We start from the raw sequence: 22,927 nt of genomic DNA on the forward strand, positions 1-22,927 counted from the left end.
ATAATATATTCATATCTTAAAATAATGTTTTTGCTAATAAACAGCAGGAAAAAATATATATATTATGTGTCTTTAATTTGAATATTAATAGAAGACAGACCTATTTTCTTGTCCCAGAAAATGAAGCCGGACACACTGATAGTATCTTTCTCCACTAAGTAACAAACATATCACATTTCACATAGTTTTTTGCTACATTTGGTACACTAATCTCTATCAAGGAGTAAAAATACTTTTCCTTTACAGATCATTAGCAGCTATCATCCAGTAAATAGTTTGCATGAACTGGTTCTAGATTGTCTCTAAGTTCAGACATTAGCTCATTCAACACTGTAAAAAACCACTAATTAAAAAGACAACTTTCTCTGAACTGTAGTGCAGAGCTTTTTGCTTATAACTATAATAAATCGTTCCTGTATCACTTAATGAGCAGACTGAGGAGATTGAGCAAGAATCTAATCCATGTTGTCCACATATCCACTTTCTTGTAAGGATCTTCCTAGATATTTAATAGAATCATAGAATCTCCTGAGTTGGAAGAGACCATAAGACCTGGGACAAACTTTAATTTGGTTGACTTTGAACAGGTACAAATCCAACTTCAGAATTAACAAGCCAGGAGACAGAATAGTACAGAGTTTTCTGTCTCTGAGGTAAAATAGTTTATTCCAAATAATTCTGGTAAACCCTCTGTAATGTTTTAATACACTTAGTATGAATTTATGCACAGATAGATGCAGATTTCTTACTGACTATCCTCTGAAAGAATTCAGTCTGTAATATGTCTTTTATATACATTTACATGTCTTTTTTATGCATTTGTCTTGTCTATAGCAACTATTTTTGAATTTTCCTTAAAACCTTCATTGAATTTTTATTTTATTAGTAGTATTTTTTTTTTTTTAAATCTGATATATTGTGGTTTAAACTGTTCAGCAGCTAAGTACCACACAACTCACCCTACCCCCTCCCTCTCTGGGATGGAGGAGAGAATCAGAAAAAAATGAAAGTGTGTGGCTGAGATAAAGACAGTTTATTAGGACAGAAAAGAAAAGAAAACAAAAATAATAATGATCATAGTACTGCTAATAATAATGTGTATAATAATGTGTACAAAATAAGTGATTCATAAGGCAATTGCTCACCATCCGCTCACTGATGACTAACCTATCCCTGAGCAGTTGGTACCCCCTACCCTGGCCAGCCACCACATATTAATTGTTCAGCATGACGTCAGGTATTATGGAATACCCCTTTGGCCAGTTTGGGTCAGCTGTCCTGGGTCTGTCCCCTCCCAGCTCTTGCTGCACCCACAGCCTGCCCGCTGGCAGGACTGAGTGAGAAGCTGAAACATCCTTGGCTTGTTGTAAGCACTGCTCTGCAACAATTAAAACATCAGCATGTTATCAGCACTCTTCTCATCCTAATCCACAACACCATACCAGCTACTAGGAGGAAAATTAATGCTATCCTATCTAAAACCAGGACATGATAGAATGTTCTTGAATGGTAATTCTGTCATCATACAACCACTACAGCACAATTAGCTGTCGCTTAAAATAGGGAAAGTAAAGTGCATTTTCATCATAAATTTGCTGTCCCTTTTTAGGGGACTTGTGTCTCTAGACACATCAGCACAGAAGAGAAACTTGAACTCCTGGTACCTGGCCTCAAAAAAGCTGAGAGACAAGAAGGTCTTGTTTCATTTTCTTCTCCACAAAGCATGGAACAATTGAATCTGGAGAGGAGATCTTCTGGTCCAAGCAATGCAAAGTTCTTATCACATTAAGATTTGAATATCTTCAAGTGAGTGTCATCCACTGCTTCTCTGGACCACCTGTGACACTGCATTCACTGCACAATATTTCCTAAATATCTAACTGGATTTTTTCTGTCTTCTCAGTCCCTTGGTTGTGTTAGCTTTCACCGGGAAGTTCTTCAAGGCCTCTGCACTTAGTGAAAAGATTCATGAAAAAGATTCAATGACAGTGGATGGTGATCATATCAAGGATTCCTTGATGTAGCTCAACTCTCCAAGTCCATTGGACCTGACAGGTTGCATCCAAGCATGCTGGGAAAAAATAAAAAATAAAAAAATAAAAGTGCAATGTCCTTATGAGGATGTCTTTGAAAAGTTGTGGAGACTAGGAAAGATCTCTAAAGACCATACAAAAACAAATTTTATACACATAATCAAAAAAGACTAAAAGGTTAACCCACGGAAATACAGGATGGTCAGTCTCACTGTGTTCCTTGAGTAAATCATTGACTGAGATCTCTGAAAATGGGCATATAAAAAAGGTGATTCAAAACAGCATGAATTTACTAAAAGTGAATTATCCCTGACCAACTTAATTGCCTCTAGTTATGAATAGTATGGATCTATGGGTAAGGGGAAAATAATGGATGACATTGACTTTAACAAGGCTTTTGAACCATCTCTGATAGTATTCCTGTACTCAGGTTAGGTTGTCTGAGTCTGAATATGCAGAAAACTATACGGGTGAAAAACTGGGATCAGATGGTAGTAGTGGCTAACATACTTACACATTTCATACTTGCAGGATGGTAACAAATGTTGGGGTATATCCTGAAACCTGTTCTACTTAATGTGAACACAATGTTCTTCATGTACTTAATGTGAATTTAAGAGATTATCAACTTTTACTCTACACTTATTACATCTGAAATACTTCACCCATCTCCAATAAAAATTAAAAAATAATAATAATAAAAAAAAAAGTGATCACAAATTGGAGAAAGATCATCAGTGGGACATCAAGATTATTGAGTTTTGGAGCATTTGTTCTGTGAGGATAAAGGAGTGGGGTTTGGTGAAACTAGAAAACAGATGGCTTCAGAAGCACCTAACTTCAGCCCTACAGTATTTAGGAGGACGTTGTCCAGAAGAAGGGTCCAGGAACTTCACAGGAGTGCATAGTAGGAGAATGAGAGTCAGCAAGCATAACTTGAAAAAAGACAAGTTCAGACTGGATATAAGGAAAAAGTTGTGGACCATAAGGACTACCAAGTAATACAGCAGGTTTCCTAGGGAGGTTGTTCAGTCTCCATTCCCAGAGGTTTTCAGTTCCTGACTGGATTAAACACTGAGTAAAAGGGTCTAACCCCATCACTGCCCCTGCTTGGCCAGTGAGCATTCAGCCTATACGGCTGTATGAGATGTTTCTGTCTCAGCTGCATTTTACTTTGTGAACTTCATAAGGTTCTGTGTCCTAACTATCTGAAAAGCAGCTCCTCTATCTAGTATATCAATTGCATCCCCCACCACAACCAAGCTCTTGTTATCATCCACAAATTTGTTGAAAGAACATTCCTTCTTATCATCCAGATTATTAATGAAGGTTTTAAATATTATCTTTCCTTCTAACAAGAGGAGTTCTAGATACTTTTGCAGAATATCAGTAGTTATTGACCTGTAGCTCTAACTTATACTGTGATTACTGTACTTTGAACAAAACGATCCATCCAAAGGTCTCACCTTAAAGCACAAGGTAAACCCAGTCAGTTAAACCCAACACCTATAACTGAATTGAAATATCTTGTTCTTATTTACAGTCTATCCAAAACAAACTCAAAAAAAAAAAAAAAAAAAAAAAAAAAAGTGGAGGAGGGGGAAATAAAGGCCTTTGTAAGGTCTTACTTTGAAAGAGAAGAACTGAACAGAAATAACTTTGCTTAATAAGTAAGAGTAATTAATAGCAGATTACATTAGACATAATATTATACATTTTTAACAGACATTTTTACAAGCTTCTAAATCAATATATTTTAGTAAAAATTGATAAGAGATTAAAACACAACACAAAATCATCCTTACAGAAAGTTTTTTGAAATGATGGTATACTGTAAACTAGAACTGATTATTTTTTCTGAAATTTTGCAATACATGAGTCTGTAAAGAAATTATGTCAGATTCAAATAATGTATAAAAACCTTATTAGTATTGTTCTGCAATTTTTCATCTCAGTAGAAGATTTTTAGAAATAATGGTTATTTTTGGTTTCAGAAAATAACCTAATTTTGAGCCCTAGCTTAAGGAAAAAAAAAATCTGTCTTCAGTATCTTCTGAACATTTTTAATGTTCTGACAAAGGAATACTGATTAAGCATAAGTGGTATACAGCTGGGAAAAAGTAGAATTCAATATAACATAAGCAGCTATCGGAGGGAGGGGAAAAAATAAACAGAGAACAATTGAATAAATTGCAGTTGATAGTAAAATTGGCTAAATTGTTTCACACGTTCACTTAACTAAAACTTGTTCTACTTTCATTCTTACTTTCTGGGGAAAAGAACAAAAACTTTAAGGCACTCTTTTATGTGTGACAAGTAGTTTGTGGGAAAACAACAACAACAACAAAGTATTTTAAACTGCCTGTTTCCCACATAGAAATAGTAAGGAGAAATTTACAGCAGTGACCTGATCTGACCGTATATCTCCATATGGACTTCATCATGACAAGTCATCAACTTAACATTTTATGGTACTAATACAGACTAATCATTTCAGTGACTTACACCAGTTTACCAGTTGACATGCTCTTGTATTCCTCTTTCTGAAAAAGTGAAGGAAGGAAGGGAGGGAGGGAGAGAAGGAGGGAGGAAGAAGGGGAGAGGAAGGGAGGGGAGGGGAGAAGAAAGAAGACTAATTACATACAAAACGTTACATAGGTTTTCTTTGTGGGAGGGGAATCTCTGAAACTTGGTTATGTCTTTGAAGTGTGTTTGATTTTAAGATTTTTTTTAAATGTAGGAATGCATGCATGGTGTACTTAAAACTGGTTCAGTGAACATTTTGAAGAGATTTTATGAGTCCTGTAGCCCCTGAAGAGCAATATAAAACCTATCTACTGTAAAATCTGTAGAAATGAAATACTTTAACTTGGCTAATGAGAACATACTAATAGGGGGAGCAAACCACAAAAAAGAGGCACTTTTATACTATGCCTCTAATAATTTACAGAATCACAGAATTTCCTAGGTTGGAAGAGACCTCAAGGTCATCGAGTCCAACCTCCAACCTAACGCTAACAGCCCTCCACTAAACCATATCCCTAAGCTCTACATCTAAACGTCTTTTGAAGACTTCCAGGGATGGTGACTCCACCACTTCCCTGGGCAGCCTGTTCCAGTGCCTCACAACCCTTTCAGTGAAGAAGTTATTTGATTGTGTAGACCCCATTTTACTGCCCAGATAGCTTACATGTTTCAAGATACTATAATTATTATGAGACCTTTCCATGATTAATATCTTTTCTGAAAGTCATTTCAAGGAGGCTTCACTCATTAGGAGTTTCAGTCAGCTTCAGGCTTCTCTTTCACCCCTACTTCCTCTTTCCACTTTAAAAGTACGTTACAAGGTCTAGTAATAAATGTAATCTCCTGGGAGATGCATATCAATGATATAAAACAAGAGTTTGCATAAGTTCATGAAGTTCTATGAATCTTTTTCTAACGTGTTACTAAACTGTAAAGGTTCAATGACCGCTTTCAAAATCCATTTCTTACACTTGTCTCCAATAGCAACTACATTATAATTGATTGTTAGCAATTTAAAGGAAAAAGCAAAACTGTCCCAAATGTGTGTCTAAGAACAAACATTTTTAATAAGTTTTACATTAAAATATCTGACTGGACTAATTTTAGTATTATTGTATAAATTATATATATTTAATACAATTTATACATATATAATATTTACATATGTAATCGTAATAATAATATTAATAATATTAGTTATTATTATTATATTATACAGCTGACATTTGTAACTGGTCAACCTCTTTTCAGTGAAAAATAACATAAAATAAATTTATAATAAAAAACAATAAATAACATGCAAAATAACTTCCTCATGGTGAGGGTAACGGAGCACTGGAACAGTGTTGTGAAATGATGTCATATTCATTCAGTTTAATTTATTATAGTTATATATTTTTACTAGTCAATTACTTTTCTCCTATTGCTCCTTTTTTTTTTTTTTTTTTTTTTTTTTTACTTTGTTTACAATTTGATCTGGAAATTCAAGGAGAAAGTGTAACATTAGTAAAATCTAATAAATAAATAAAAAATAATTCCCTTCCCCTCACTTTCCCTCCCCTCCCCTCTCCTTCCCTCTCCTCCTTTCCCCTTCTGTTCACAGGATTATTCAGGTGGGGAAATATACCCATCAAAGCCAACTGTTTCTTACTTTATAGAGACTTTATAGGGATTAAAGGACAGTTAAGGTTTTAGCATTAAAATATTAGTTAATTTGAGGAGGTAAATATAGTGTTTATATTTTCACCAAGTTTTCATCTTAAAATGTATCTATAGCATTTAGAAAACTGAGACGGGATCTTATTAATATTTATAAATACCTTAAGTGTGGGAGACAGAGGGATATAGTCCCCACAAACCACTCTTTTCAGTGGTTTGTGGGGACAGGACAAGGGGCAATGCCCACAAAATGGATCACAGGAAATTCCACACCAATATGTGAAAGAAATTCACAGTGAGGGTGATGGAACACTAGAAAAGGCTGTCCAGGAAGGTTGTGGAGTCTCCTTCTCTGGAGATATTCAAGGCCCATCTGGACGCCTCCCTGGGCAGCCTGCTCTAGGGAACCTGCTTTGGCAGGGGGGTTGGACCGATGATCTCTTGAGGTCCCTTCTAATCCCTAAAATTCTGTGATTCTGTGATTCTGTGACTTCTTTTGGTACTGTTACCTCAGGGATTGTCTCTCTGCATTTATAAATGTAGAGTTTTATAACAGTTTCCTTTAATAAAAAAATACATATATGAATATGGAGATGGCCTTCCTCATTGTTCCAAGAGAGAATTTATTTTGTTCTCTTTGTCTGTAACTCTCTCTCTCTATCCCCTGTCACCCGAAGGGTGTAGTTGCCTATGTACCAGTGTGCCAGGGATCCAAGGACAGATGAAACATGACAAAAAAAAATATAAAATAATTAAGTGCTGTCACCATGCTGGATTATGTTGATTTATAGATTCATTGAGAACTATCAGATCAAACTTGTCTAAGAGCATCAGCTTTTGAGCAGACAGAGGAGTACACGAACAGAACATGTAACTTCAGAGTTCCCCATGATATATACAATACTTTGTAGCTCTGGACTTCCTTTATAAGAAATGGTATGTTTGTATTAAAAGTCCTTGAGGGTGTTTCTTTCCTAAGTTCCTTTGTTCTTGAAACGTGTGAAGGTTGAGCATCCATAGTGTCATGTGACAATTCATCTTGCCACTCAGATTTATTTATTTATTTATTTATTTTAAACTGACACCCATGTTTAAATAAATAAATAAATAAATAAATAAATATATTATGTCCTCTTCTCCTTAAGAAAGGGAAGAAATAATGTCTATTTCCACTGTCATTACTTGCTTTGTATATTTTCACTATATTCTCCATCACTCTTTTTTCCTCCATGAGAATGATCTACTCTGTTTAATAATTCATTGTCTCTGCTGTCTTGTCCTTGTTCTTAAACCTAAAATTTTCTTATTGGCAAAAGGGAACACAGTATCATGGAGCACAGAAATCAATTTTAAAATTTTAATCCAATTAATGTTTTAACCATCTAATAGTCTAAATTATGCAATTAATTCAGAAAAATCACATTAATACATATCATTATATAAAAATGTCATGCTGCGACCGACTCTTTTCTTTCATTTCATTGTCACCATTCCAATGATGCTGTGGATCACTGAAAAATTGAAACTTTCAGTCTCCATCAAGAAGGAGACCACTTGTCAACATCCATATGTTTTTTAATTTTTATTTAATTACTAATTTATGCCATGAGGATTACAATACTGTTTTGATAGGTGGAAGCTTTTGCCCCTCTATTTTATACATGCATGGATTTATTTGTATGCTTTCTTGTCTCTCTGTGGTGGTTTTACCCAGCTGACCAGCCAAGCTCTACCAGAGCAGCTTTTTCACTCCCCCTTCCATTTTCATATGAAAGGGGGAAAAAAACTTGATGGAAAGGGCTCAAGGGTTGAGATAAAGACAGGGAGATCACTAAGCAATTATCATCATGGATGAAGCAGGCTTAGCATAAGATTAGATAAATTTATTACCTATTACTAACAAGCTAGAGAAGTGAGAAATTAAAAGAGCAAACTGAGAACACTTTCTCCCCATCCACCCTCTTCCATCTCTTCCCCCAGAGGAACACAGGGAAACACAGGGAAGGGGGGCTGTGGTCAGTCCTTAACACTTTGTCTCCACTGATCCTTCACAGTCACTCTCTTCCCCCGCTCTAATGTGGGATCCCTCCCACAGGATGCAATCCTTCCCAAGCTCATCTTGTGTGGGCTATCCCACAGATAACAGCTCTTCAAGAACTGCTCCAAATATGCATCCATACCACAGGGCCCATCCATCAGGAGCAAACTGCTCCAACATGGGTCTTCCATGGGCAACAGCTCCTTATATATCTCATGCTCCTGTGTGAGCTCCTCTCCACAGGCTAAAGGTCCAGACTTTGCTCCAGTGGGGGTTCTCCACAGGCTGCAGCCTCCTTCAGGTCAGATCCACCTGCTCCATGACGGGCTCCACATGAACTGCAGCATGGAAATCCACTCTGCCATAGTACACCATGGGCTGCAGAAGATCTTCAGCTCTGGTTCCTGGAGCACCTCCTCCATCTCCTTTCTTCACTGACCTTGATGTGTGCAAGGCTGTTTCTCACTCACCGCTCTCCCAGCTGCTGTTGTGCAGAAGGTTTTTTTCCCCCCTTTCCTAAATCTGCTCTCACAGAGGCACAAATGATATCACTTACTGGATCAGCTCTAGACAGAGGTGTGTCCCTTTGGAGCTGGCAGGAAATGACCCATATCTGACATGGGGCAGCTTCTGAATTCTTCTCACAGAGGCCATTCCTGCAGCCCCCAGCTACTAAAACCTTGCCAATGTATTTTCTTCTTATGGAGAAAAAAATAGGTCTTGAAAGTTGCATAGCAACATAGCATTCCCCTGACTCAGTTTACACAAAGAGCTACCATCTGTTTCTATCTTGGGGTGACAGATCTTTGCCACATGCAGTACTCCCAGCTACAGCATGTCAGGCAATAGTCATTTGACAAGAATGGAACCGTTACAAGTTAAAAACTTTAGGTCAAGTGAAAAAAATCCTGAGATCCTGAAGGGTCAGGTCAGTACAAAGCCTATGTCATTCTACTCATAAAGAGGAATTCACTGTCTATTCATTCTCATTTAAACTTTTACAGATGTTAGGGTAAGAACTTCATATGCTACTAGAGTTGTGAGTATACCAAAAGCTTATTCAGTGGTATGCTCTTTTCTCACTTTTATTTTTTTCTTTTTTCCTTTTTATTTTTTTCCTAATAATTCTTAAAATTCTATTTTATTTTGCACTTTACCATGAATAAACAATGATTTTAAATAAGAAATAAATTATTATAGCTGCATTAACTTTTTTTTTTGCTAATTGTTTTTTTGTTTGTTTGTTTGTTTGTTTTTGTCCTATATATATCACTGTACCTATTTTATTTATTTCATCTCCAATGTTATTCTCCAAACCATTCAACAAAATATTGTGCTTTTGCAGCTCTTCTTAGTCACCCATTGTCTTTATCACTTTGAATAGCTTAGTAAAGTAAACAAACATTATCACATCATTCTTCAGACCTTTTCCATATCATTTATAAGCATGTAGAATGGAACAGAACATGGATTCCTGTGGGAATCTACTGGTGATCATAGAATCGTAGAATGGCTTGTGTTTGAAGGGTCCTTAAAGATCATCTAGTTCCACACTTCTGACATGGGAAGAGATGTAACCCACTAGATCAGGTTGCTCAGGACTCCATCCAACCTGGCTTTCAACACCTCCAGGGATGGAAGTGGTTGTTTTTGCAAACAAAGCAGTTGTGTCTGAAAGACACATAGGTGTGCAGATTTTGTGCTCAGACCGATGTGTCTTGCCTGTCTTCAGATACTTTTTCTACTTCCAACATTTACTTCTATGATAATGATGTTCTTTGATTTCTAGCTTTGCTTGCCTATCTATGACAGACTGAAACAGAGCATGGTGGATTTTTAATTTTTTTTTTTCAGTCTCCTGGTTCTGCTTAGTTACTTACTTGTCTTCACTGCAACATCTTCATAGAATCATGGAATGATTTGGGTTGGAAGGAACCTTAAAGATCATCTAATTCCATCCCTCATGCCATGGGCAAGGAGACCTTCCATTAGACCAGGTTCCCCTTAAACGCTTCCAGTGATGGTACATCCACAACTTTTCTGGGCTACCTGGGCCTGTGCTCCAGCACCCTCATGGTAAAACATTTATTTCTTATATCTGTTCTAAACCTCTTTTAGTTTAAAACCATTACTCCTTGTCCTATCACTACACTCTCTAACAAAAACTTCCTCCCCAGATTTCCTGTAGTTCCCCCTTAGGTACTGGAAGGCCACTACAAGGTCTTTTAGGAGCATTCTCTTCTCCAGGAGAAGTAGCCCCTACTCCCTCAGCCTGTCGTTGTAGGAGAGGTGCTTCAGACTTCGATCATCTTTGTGATGAGCTGAATGCAGTACTACAGGTGCTTGTGGAGATATCTTCTTTATGATACTTGTGTAGATATTATGAATTTTTCCCAAAGTCATTAAAACCAAGATGCAATAGAGTATGATACATACATTTATGGAGCTAGAAAAGAAATGTGATATATTTGACAAGATCACAATAACTTCAGTTATTCTGAAGCATAATTTCTATTATTATTTTTCCTTGCAATTTAAGCTTGTGAAATCATGGTATTCTTTTCAACATAATTTTAAATATGTATTTCCAATTGCATCCCCTGTAGAGAATGTCATGTGCTCTTCCACGTATGATTTTTCCCTGTTGCAAAATTTATAATGTTAAACAAAAATAAATCTTTAAAAAAAAATAAAAATCCATACCTGCAATTAGGGGTCTAGATTGACCTAGTTACTATTTGTTCCTTATTTCTACAAAATTTTTCTGTATATCATATTTAATCTCCTCTTTTAATAAGTGTCAGATTCTTTGATATTAATTTACTCTTTTTTTTTTTTTTAATTTAATCACTGAAAAATAATACTTGCACAAACTAATTGCATGCCAGTTTATATTCTGGTATAATAGGATTCCTCAAGAAATACAGCACCTGGCTTGTCCTTTGATAATTTGCTTATAATTCACTTACTCCTAACTTTCACATTTGAATAGTTCAGGTCAGGCATGCTAGTGGTGCGTGGTTTAATATTTGATCTCACCCTTTAGTTTTCACAATGTTCATCCTTCTTAAGGTTTTTTATCCTCTTTTTTAACCTTTATACAGCAGCTGATGCTAAAACAAATTAGCATCCTATGTCAGAACTCTAATTCCCTTCATATATTTTTTAAACTCTCAATGCTCTTCTTTGATTATGCTTTCCAAATGGTTCTAGGAATTTTCTACTGATTTTATATGGCTTCTACTTAAATAAACCCTAGAATTATTTCTTCACTTGCCCACAAAATTTTAACAGATTTTATATTTGTTTTGAATTCCAGTAATATCCTGGGTTCATTTCAGTGGAGTTTCAGTAACTTGCAGTGATCTCTCTTTTTATATTTTCTTACAAATTGTTATTAGAACTTTTGACTAAAGCTTTGTGTGTACCTCTTTGTAGGCCTTATGCTCTGTTGACATTCCTCATACCTTTATTTTTATTTTGTATCTTTTACAGGGTTTCTACTTTGTTCAGACTTAGTTCTGTGAAAGAGAGCTTTCTCTGAGTTAAGAGGTTCTCATCACCACAACAAAGCATAAGTACAGTTGAGAGATGCTAACAATTGCTATAGTTCTATTCATTCTGAAATTCTGAAAAATATACGTGTTTTGATTCAGCTAAACTTTTTGGTTGCATAAATATAACACAGACTGTTTTCTGTGCAAGAAACAACACTCAACAATGAATGGATTTTATCTCTTGCAAATATTTGCTAGTCTAATGATTATGACCCAACATTTCAATACAAAAGTATCAGCTTTTATGTCTCTTTATACAGTATTCATAGGAAAGAATGAATTAATCATTTTAAGGACTATTTTACAGTGTTTTTTGAAATAAACTCTTTTCACAATTGTACAACATGGCTTTTCAAATGTAAATGCAGTGCCACAGTTTCCTAAGAAGTCTTCTCAAGCAATAGAAGTGATTAGATGTTCGCATTCTCTGTGGCAGGCTCTTGACAATCTGATTATCCCCTCTGTGCTTGCAGTAGTCACAGCCTGTAATAAGTAAGAGGCTGGAAATTCTAGGGGCCACTCATTTTCCTATTTCACTGTCTGCAAGAGCTACTGAAAGCTGAAACTATTCTGCCCTTTTGTGTCAGTTAAAATAATAGCTAAATTTACTTTTTCTTCCAGCAGAATATAATTGAGATGCAGGTGATGGTGCCAGGAAAGTGAGATCATTTAATCAAAGGTCAAATTAGTTTCTTTTCCCATGTACCCATCTAATCAAAAGCTCTCTGTTTTGTTACCTGCAGAGGAAATTCTACAATAGCTGTGCCTTCTACTAGTGTTGATCAGACATTTCCCAACAGTTCTGTCACAAGGAATCCATTTACAGAAGTGTTCTTATGATATTTCTGTTTTATTGTTCTTTGTTCAAGGTCATGGGCTATGGGGAAAAATACAAAATACAAGATTGTTTTTCTTGGTGATGTTCAATCACTCCATATTACCATAGTATTATAGAATAGAGTACTTTTAAATTATAGAATAATTGAAGAAAAAGTGAAACTATTTTTATTTATTTGTTGACTCATAAAAATATGCTTTACTCTGTACATATGATAATCAGACAAAAATAATTCCTTTGTAATATTAAGGATATGTGACCGAAAAATACATTAGAATAGCTACCTGTCAAGGGCAGGTTGTCTGCTTTATAAGCTCTGACTGACTACTGGCTGTCACTCTTCACAATACTATTTCTCTTTAGAATTATTCTAGCAAATCCTTTCTTATTTTAATCAATTTTCTGGTTTAATAAATGTTATAATTTATTAATAATGAATCAAACTGTATAGCTATATTTTTGTTAATTGTTGTTGCATATTGGAGAAATTCTTGTTTACTATTTAATTTTAATCTTTCATATTTCTGATTTTCATGTGGTGTGGTGTTTTCATTCATTATCTTTTTTAGGTAATATATTTCTGTAATTAGTTCTCTTTCTACACATGAATGTAGGCCCAACATTTTTTGATGACACCATTAATCAAGCTATTTTGTTATATCCTCTTGGGCCAAATGAAAGGATAGACTGCCAAAACAGAAAAAAAAAAAAAAAAAAAAATCTCACCAAAAAGCAATTGAAATTCTGCATTAAAGGTTTGCAGCCACAGACAAACATCCTTTGAATGTATGGGAGATACAAAATATGAAATCTGTATTAAAAAGAGAAACTTTGTGAACAGAATTGAGTCAATATAGTATAATTTTTTGTGTATCAAAATGCCACACAGTAGAACAGATGTTGACATATTTTAATCAGACGCCTTAATTTTGTTTATGTTCTCCAAGGATGATGATAAATATCACGAAGGGATGAACAGCATCCTTTCTGGATAAGCTAAAGAATATTTGAACAAAGAACATAAAATTTCATAGAGAAAAAAAAAAACAAAACAAAATGAAACAAACAAAAAAAAAAAAAACACCAAAATAATGAATTTTAAATACAATATTTCTACCTCAGTCTGAAAAAAATAATCACACAGAATTAATCATGATTACTCAAGCAGAATTTGTGATGCCACAATTCATAAATACAGGATTTTTAACAGCAGGACTTTGACATCTGAGAGGTTTGCTGTACAGTTAATGAGTTTTTTTTTGTTGTTTTTATTGTTGTTGTTACTGTTTTTTTTTTTTTTTTTTTTTTTGAGGAAGAGCAAGGCTGTTCTAAGCATAAGCAGCTATAATATATCTAGGCTCTGCATCTTGAAAGGGACTTCATAATTGGCATATGCAATGTACTGCTTCATAAGTCAGACTTGTTGCACAAAGTCTTGTGTAGAAAAGACCAATTTTTACTGTGTTGAGCCTGGTTTTATTCACTTGAACTCACTGCAGTGTAGCCTTGCTCTATACCTTGATCTCTTCTTGCTCTCAGAACAGGTCTGATCCTAAGACTAAAGCCATGAAACACATCATGGATATCATTCACCTGCTTAAATATCGTTTGAGTTGTTTGGGTATCTCAGACATCTGCATAGGACTGGAAGGCACAACATAAATCCTAAGAAAGAGAGATCTCCTGAAAAGCCAACAGAAGACTGTTATGTCTATGGAAATTAATGCCTTTAGACATTATTCAAATTTATAAAAGCAGTTGCATCACTCCCAGTTAAAATATTATGATAGAATGATTGAAAATGATAGAAAAACACTCCAAACAATGCACACTTAAATTATGAAACTTCCTGATACCCCAAAGAAACAATGGAAAGCTAAAAGATTTGCAAACTATGTTTAATTTTTATTCTTTGTTGTTACATTGTCAGTTTAGAATCAAGCTCTTCATGCAAGATCAGGCAATAAATTATTATATATTCATCTGATAAACCTGACTTGGATAAAGGGGTAGATGTACAACCTGAATGAGTATTTCAAGCATTTTATTTGGTTGTTGAAAAAAGTTTAAAAGCTGCTATACAGAGATGTTAGATTCTCAATTTTCTTAAAGGAAGTGCCTTTGTCTTTTTTGTGCTTTAAGTATGAAGATGCGAAAAGGAGAATGTTCAATTTAAAAAAGGTAATGACTATGCCTATAAAATTCATTCTGGATCTAATGTTTAAGTCAAACTACATGTTTAAATATAATTTATGATACCTCTAAAGTAAGTACGCAAACGATGTTTTTTTCATTAATTATAAACAAAATAATTAATTAGATGGTTACCTTTCTGAGTGTTAATTTTTTTTTTTAATTACAACATGACAAAATGGTTGTAAAGAGTTCTTACTGGCTAATTTATTTTCAATAAAATTATTCTTTTTCATTCTCTATCATCTGCTGTGTTATAGCTCTTCAAACACTTTAGCACAAATAAGTTGATTCTCTCATGAGATGCTGATTGTATACTTTTTTTTTTTTTTTTGTCATCTGATTTAATTTTGTACAAGTTAAGGAAGTTAAAATAATTTTGATTATACATTTGAAAACATGGAAAGCTTACATGGGTTCATTTAATTTTGTTTTATAGCTCATGCATGTTATAAATGGCTCAGTCTTCAAAATAGGATTATAATCAAAGTTTACAATTTATTAAAGGAATAGAGGTAAGCAAACAGCGCTGGGTGCGCCGGGAGTCTCTGCTCCACCAGGACACACACCAGTTACATCAAGTAGCTGATTTTTATGCTCCTAGACTAATACATATTCATTACTACTTCTAAAAAAAAAAAGTGTTATTATAATTAGTTTCTGGGATCCAGTCCCTCCTACTGGAGCATGCGTATCAGTCTCCAGTGGTCCCCCTGGGGGTCTCTGGGGGTCTTTCATGTTGAAGGCTCGTAGTCTTCCTCTCAGTTTTTTTTTTTCTTGTCCTTCCCCTTTGTACTCCTTGGCAGCATGTCAAAAGCTTACACAGCGTCCCCTGGAAGTTTTGTCTCCTAGCCATCCTTCAGCTTCTTTTTTCTTCTCCTTAATCGCCTGGACACCTGGCCAGATATCAGGGGCTTGCATAGTGTCCCATTCAGAAGCCATAACAGTCACTAGTTGTTAGCAGTTGTTCTGAAACCCCCAGACATCAGAGACTTCAAAGAAAGAACATAGAAACACAAATAGCTCTCTTATTGACACTGCACAAGTAGTTAAAACATTCCTCACAGGCCATTCACAGGGGCAGTCACATCTATAGCAGTGAAAGAAGACAAAAAAGGCTGTAACTGTTAGGAATAAGAGTTCGGAATAACAAAAGCAAATAGGCTCATGGATTTGAGGAATATTTCTGAAGATTTGATAATTTGACTATAATGAGGGGGAGACTGGGACATTGGGAGGAAAGGGAAGAAACCACATCTGTGGAAGAATTAAATTGCCAGTGCAGGACCCAGAGACAGACAGAACTGCTATCTAGTGACACAAATTCCTTTGCAAGGTACAAGAACTATATACATTAACCATTCTGTTTTTCTTAGACTTGTGGTTATACAAGGGTATGTAAGACAGAAGGTCACATTCATCATACCATACGGCCCTAACACTGTTCCATACTGACACAAATCAGATGAACATATATAACACGCACTAAAGAAAAATAGATTAAACAAATGAGATAACATCTTCCTCTTACAGTTTTTAATTTATTTCATACACCATTATGCTTCACTCCTTCTGTTCAGAAATGGGTTATGTCTTTGTCCCTTTAAGTCTCATCTCTTTCACATATATTTTTTAGTCTTATCCCATCGTTTTAGAGCATTTCATAGATACATAATCTGACTATTTCACCTGAATTTATTAATCATAGAATCACAGAATCATAGAACCATTAGGGTTGGAAAATACCTCCAAGTATCGGAGGTCCAATACTGGTCCAACAATCTGTTCGAACCATCACCCTACTTCCAATGTCACCCACTAAACCATGTCCCTAAGCACCATGTCAAAGCTTTCCTTAAACACCCCCAGGGATGGTGACTCCACTACCTCTCTGGGCAATCCATTCCAACGCATGAGTACTCTTTCTGAGAAGAAATATCTCCTAATTTCCAACCTAGACCTCCCCTGGCGCAACTTAAGGCCATTCTCTCTGGTCCTATCACCAGTTACCAGTGAAAAGAGGCCAAACCTCAGCTCCCCACTACTTCTTTTCAGGTAGTTGTAAAGAGCAATAAGATCTTCCCTTCCAGACTAAAAAACACCAGTTCCTTCAGCCACTTCTCAAAGAACTTGTATTGCAGGCCCTTCACCAGCTTCGTAGCCCTTCTCTGGACATGCTCCAGGGTTTTGATGTCCTTCTTGTGCTGAGTGGCCCAAAACTAAACACAGGACTCATGGTGTGGCCTCACCAGAGCAGAAGAGAAGGGGATGATAACCTCCCTGGTCCTGCTGGTTACACTATTCCTGATACAAGCCAGTATGCCTTTGGCCTTCTTGGACACCTGAACACACTGACGGCTCATGTTCAGGCAAGCATCAATCAGCACTCCCAGATCCTTTTCCTCTGCACAGCTTTCCAGCTATTCTGCCCCTAGCCTATAGTGTTGCATGGGGTTTTTTTGGTCAAAGTGCAGGACCTAGCACTTAGTCATGTTGAACCTCATGATATTAGCCTTTGCCCATCAAACCATACTGTCCAGGTCCCTCTGTAGGGCCTTCCTATCTACTGGGAGCTCGACACTTCCCCCCAGCTTGTTGTCGACTGCAGGCTTACTGAGGGTAAACTCAATTCCCTTGTCCAAATCATCAATAAAGGTAATAAAGAAGATGGTCCCTAATACCAATCCCTGGGGAACACCACCAGTGACCAGTTGCCAGATGGATTTCACTCCATTCATCACTACTCTCTGGGCCCAGTCATCCAGCCAGTTTTTAACCCAGCAAAAAGTGTATCTGTCCAACCAGGGCTGCCAGCTGCTCCATGAGAATACTGTGGGAGATTGTGACAAAGTTTTGCTGAAGTCTAGGTAGACTACATCAAAAGGCTTTCCCTCATCCACCAGACAGGTCACCTGGTCACAGAAGGTGATGAGGTTGGTCAGGTAGGACTTGTCTTTCATGAACCCATGCTGACTGGTCCTGATCCCCAGTTGTCCCACATATGCCACCCGACTGCATTCAAGATGACCTGTTCCATCACCTTTGCTAGCACCAAGGTCAGGCTGACAAGCCTATAGTTTCACAGAATAACAGAATCACAGAATTTCTAGGTTGGAAGAGACCTCAAGATCATCGAGTCCAACCTCTGGCCTAACACTAACAGTCCCCACTAAACCATATCCCTAAGTTCTATATCTAAACGTCTTTTAAAGACTTCCAGGGATGACGACTCCACCACTTCCCTGGGCAGACCGTTCCAATGTCTAACAACCCTTTCGGTAAAGAAGTTCTTCCTAAGATACAACCTAAAACTTCCCTGGCACAACTTAAGCCCATTCCCCCTTGTCCTGTCACCAGGCACGTGGAAGAACAGATCAACTCCTGCCTCACTACAGCCTCCTTTGAGGTACCTTTAGAGAGCGATAAGGTCACCCCTGAGCCTCCTTTTCTCCAGGCTGAAGAAACCCAGCTCCCTCAGCCGCTCCTCGTAGGTTTCCCAGGTCCTCCTTACGATCCTTCTTCTTATAGATGGGCACCACATTTGCAACTCTTCAGTTACCTGCAACCTCTCCAGATGACCATGACTGCTGATAGATGATGGAAAGTAGCCCAACAATCATATCTGTCTACTCCCTCAGCACCCTCGAGTGGATCCCATCTGGCTCCATGGACTTGTGACAATCCAGGTGGAGCAGCAGGTCTCTAACTGTTTCCACCTGAACTGTGGGGGATTTCTTCTGCTCCCCATCCCAGACTTCCAGACTGGGAGGCTGAGTACCCCAAGGATAAGTGGTTTGGCTAGTAAAAACAGATATAAAGAAGGCATTAAGAACCTCAGCCTTTTCCTTTCCAGAAGTCATGTTTCTCCCTGCATCCAGTAAAGCACGGAGGTTCTCCTTGGCCCTCCTCTTGCCGTTAATATATTTATAAAAACATTTTTTTGTTATCCTTAACTATATTGGCCAAGTTGAGCTCATACTGGGCTTTGGACTTCCTGACTTTTTCTCTTCGTATGCTGGCAACTACCTTGTATTCTTCCTGAGTTGCCTGTCCCATCTTCCACAGGACATATACTCTTTTTCTCTTGGACACTCAGCAAAAGTTCATTGTTCAGCCGCGCTGGTGTTCTTCCCTGCTGGCTCACCTTAAAGCATGTAGGGACAGCATGTTCCTATACCTTTAAAATTTCATTTCTGGGGAGTGTCCAGGTTTCCTGGACCCCTTTGCCCTTCAGGACCAAATATATTCTGTAGCCAAATATATTCTGTATATATTCAAATTTCATATTTATGTTCATATATCTTTCCCAGCATTAATAAAAATAAATATTTGTAGAAAATTATTTGTCTTATCCTAAGGTAAATGTTCAGAATAAACATATGGTTAAAAATGTCTTCCTCTTCTCCATTAAATGAATTCTAGCTTGACAAGTATCACTGTCAATGTTGCTGACATAGAAGATTGCATTTATTCAGATGCACAGATTGTAGATTACAAAATGAACTGACCAGACATTTAGCTAGGAAGGAACTATGAAAAAGCTGTCCTGAAGACAGGACAGCTTTTTTTTTACTTGCCTAAAATCCAACTCAATGATAATATAAATTGTTTCAAGTCTGCTTACAGACTAAAACATCTGAGAGGAAATTGAAAGGTGTCTAGGTAGGGCAGCCATAAGGAATATTATGAATCTAAAAAAATAATTCTGCATAGCATCTTGATACATGCATGAAGATGTGACTGAAAATTATACGAGAAAGGAGAGAAGTCTGTCCTATTAAGTGGTGTTATAAGCCAAAATACTTCATTGTTTTCACTGAAGAAATTTTCTTGCATACCTCTTTTAAAAAATATCTGGATGATGGATTAAATTGTTCCCTTAGTCTACTGTCCCTGTGGGTGAGTACCAGTGCAACTCAGTTTGTGTGCAGCAATGTCACCTACAACTTCCTTGCTCCCAGCTCTCACTATTCTCATCTACTTTGCAAAGAATGTGACCAGATGCCCTATTCTCATGATGACAGAGGCAAATGGAGATGCACTGTTTCCTGAGTTTGCATAGCAGTTTACAGATACCTGTGGAGTAAACCAGAGGTGAGAAGAGGCGAGGAGAGGTGAGGTGAGGCAGAAATCTAGAAATTGTCTAACCTTACTCAGAGTTCCTACTAGGAATATGGTGATTTTAATAAAGATAGTAATAAGATAATTATCCTGCATAAAATGGGTACAAAAAATTGTTCCTGTCAGGAAGAAATAAACTGGTCAAAACAGAAACTTGATAATTAATATACTGACTCCATAACTACTGAATCTATTGTTTCCATGGTTTGATGTTATATAGAATCTCAAGCTTTTTATCAAAGTATACTTTTGTTATTGTCAACAACATATCAAGATGTTCATCACTACCTACTTCTTGTCAGTAGTTTGTTCCATTCCTTGTCACATTAAGACAAAGTTCTAGGTAGTAATAATCTTAACAGCAGTAAAACACTATTATGTGATATTATAAATGCAGTGAAAAATATTTTTATATCATGCATATATTTGCATATATAAATCCATTTTTTTTCTGTTTGCTTATTTGTTTGTAGGAAGTTTCTCTAAACAACATATGAAAGATGAACTTAAGTCTAAAAAGAAGCTGAACTGAATACTCGCTTTCTAGTCCATCTACATTTATCATTCCCTCTTGATTATAAATTGATTTCTGGATAAATAGTTTACCAAATTACAGACACTGATGATCTTCCTGCAGTTATCAAGGTGCTGTAACCTACACAGCTATCTTCAGTGTCATTGGTGTTCACTCATGTGTCTATTGAGAAAAATAATCTGTTTTATGAGTGGTTTTTTTTGTTTTTGTTGTTTTGTGGTTTTTGTGTGTGTGTGTGTGTGTGTGTGTGTGTGTGTGTTTGTTTGTTTTTTTTTTTTTTTGCTAGCAAAATAACCTCTGTTTTATGTGGGTTCTATATAAGGTGGGTCTACATGAGATGGATTCTGTCCTCAGTGTCCTTAGTAGTCATTATTTTTGTCTTTTAATTACTGGTTCTGCATATTTGATACATGTTACCAGAAAAGTATACAGAATACATGAGATGATTCTATGAATGCTTTTATAATAATAATATTGAAACTTCCTTTATCATTTTTTTTCCTGATACCTGTCATGTTAATGTTTTTTGATTTCAGATTAGTGACTGATCAAGCCATCAATCAGTATAACAAAATCCTTCATGGGCTTTGTCATCCAGCTGGTAGAATTTTAGCAGAACCTATTAACAGAGGTATGGTTTTAATACCCCAGGTGTGTTGTACTTCATGCTATTAATTAATAAATAAATTTATCTATTTATTTATTTATTTATTTTATAAGGTCATGTCATTCTTCCCAGGAGACTCCTATTGCGTTCTAAGTTTCATGACTGTCCTGGTTTCAGTTAGGACAGAATTAATTTTCTTCCTAGTAGCTGGTAGAATGCTATGTTTTGGCTTAAGATGAGAAGAGTGCTGATAACACCCCGATGTTTTAATTGTTGCAGAGCAGTGCTTACACCAAGCCAAGGATGTCTCAGCTTCTTGCTCTGTCCTGCCAATGGGCAGGCTGGGGGTGCAGCAGGAGCTGGGAGGAGACAGATCCAGGACAGGTGACCCAAACTAGCCAAAGGGGTATTCCATACCATCTGACGTCATGCTAAACAATATATAGGGGTGGCTAACTGAGGGAGGGGGGCTGGACTGCTTGGGGTTAGGCTGGGCATCGGTCAGCGGGTGGTGAGCAATTGCACTGTGCATCACTTGTTTGTACATGTTATTAGTAGTAGTACTATTATCATCATTATTGTTATTATTGCTATTATTATTTTCCTGTCTTATTGAACTGTCTTTCTCTCAACTCACGGGCTTCACTTTCCCATTTCTCTCCCCCATCCCAGAGAGGGAAGGGGGAGGATGAGCGAACGGCTGTGTGGTGTTTAGCTGCCAGCTGGCTTAAACCATGACAATGACTTTCTGTCATCATAAAAATTCACTAACATAAACTGTATCACTGTCATTAAGCAAGGTATTAAATATTAGCTACAAAATAAATCTACTGAGTACTCCAGTAGTAACCTCCCTACCACACAGTAATAATTTATTTATGTTATAATTGTTGAAGTAACCACCATTTTAAGTGAAAATTTCCCATGGGGCACAATATCGTGTTATAAGGAAGTCAATATAGATTAGATCAACTACAACTCATTTGTCTAGTAAAGCAGTCATTTTGTTAAAGAAAATAGTATATCATCCTGACACAATCTCTTTGCTAACCTTCTCCTTCAATTTATCAATTTTCTATTTACCTCAGTTTATTTAGTTATTGCTTCTTTAATAATTTGTTCTACTGTAACCTCCCACTGAGATCAAACTACTGGGACTATAGTTGTCCACTGTATTTTTTCATCTTGTTTTTAAATATGGCTATCATAGTCCACTCTTATAATTTAACAGGTTGCATTGAGTGCAAATGGAAAGGCTTTGGTTGAAAGGGTTATTAGTGGTGCCTTCTGTAGGAAGAGACAAGAAGCTTTTCTGTGCTGAATACAGCTGGTTCCGGATGGTTCACCACAAAACACAACTGAGCCCATCAGCCAAGTTGGTGGTTCTTCTATGAAAAGATGAGTAAAAGATAAAAAAAAAAAAAAAAAAAAAAAAAAAAAGAGAGAGAGAGAGAGGGAGAGGGAGAGCAAAAAATGTCAGAAAGAGGGAGGGGGAAACAGCAGAAGGAATAGCAGAGAGAACAACAAAGTTAGAACAAGAGGTTCTTCACTGTAGAGTAAGTACATCTCTGAAGAGACTATAGACAATGGAGGACCCACATGTGAGCATATGAAAAACAGTGAGAAACAAGGAGCAGCAGAGACAACCTGTAGTGTACTGACCTCAAATTTCTTCACAGTTTGATGTCTTGCTGAAGAAACTGAGTAAAATCTGTGGTGATGACAAAGAAAGAATCCAGGTTCACTTAAAGATTCACTTTCCAGGTTTCTGGAATTAAGTGAAGTGAAAACTGGAAAAGAGAAAAAGGAGTTTGGAGTGA

Source organism: Aythya ferina (genome assembly GCF_964211825.1).
Source record: "Aythya ferina genome assembly, chromosome: 1".
In the NCBI taxonomy this organism is placed as follows: Eukaryota; Metazoa; Chordata; class Aves; order Anseriformes; family Anatidae; genus Aythya; species Aythya ferina.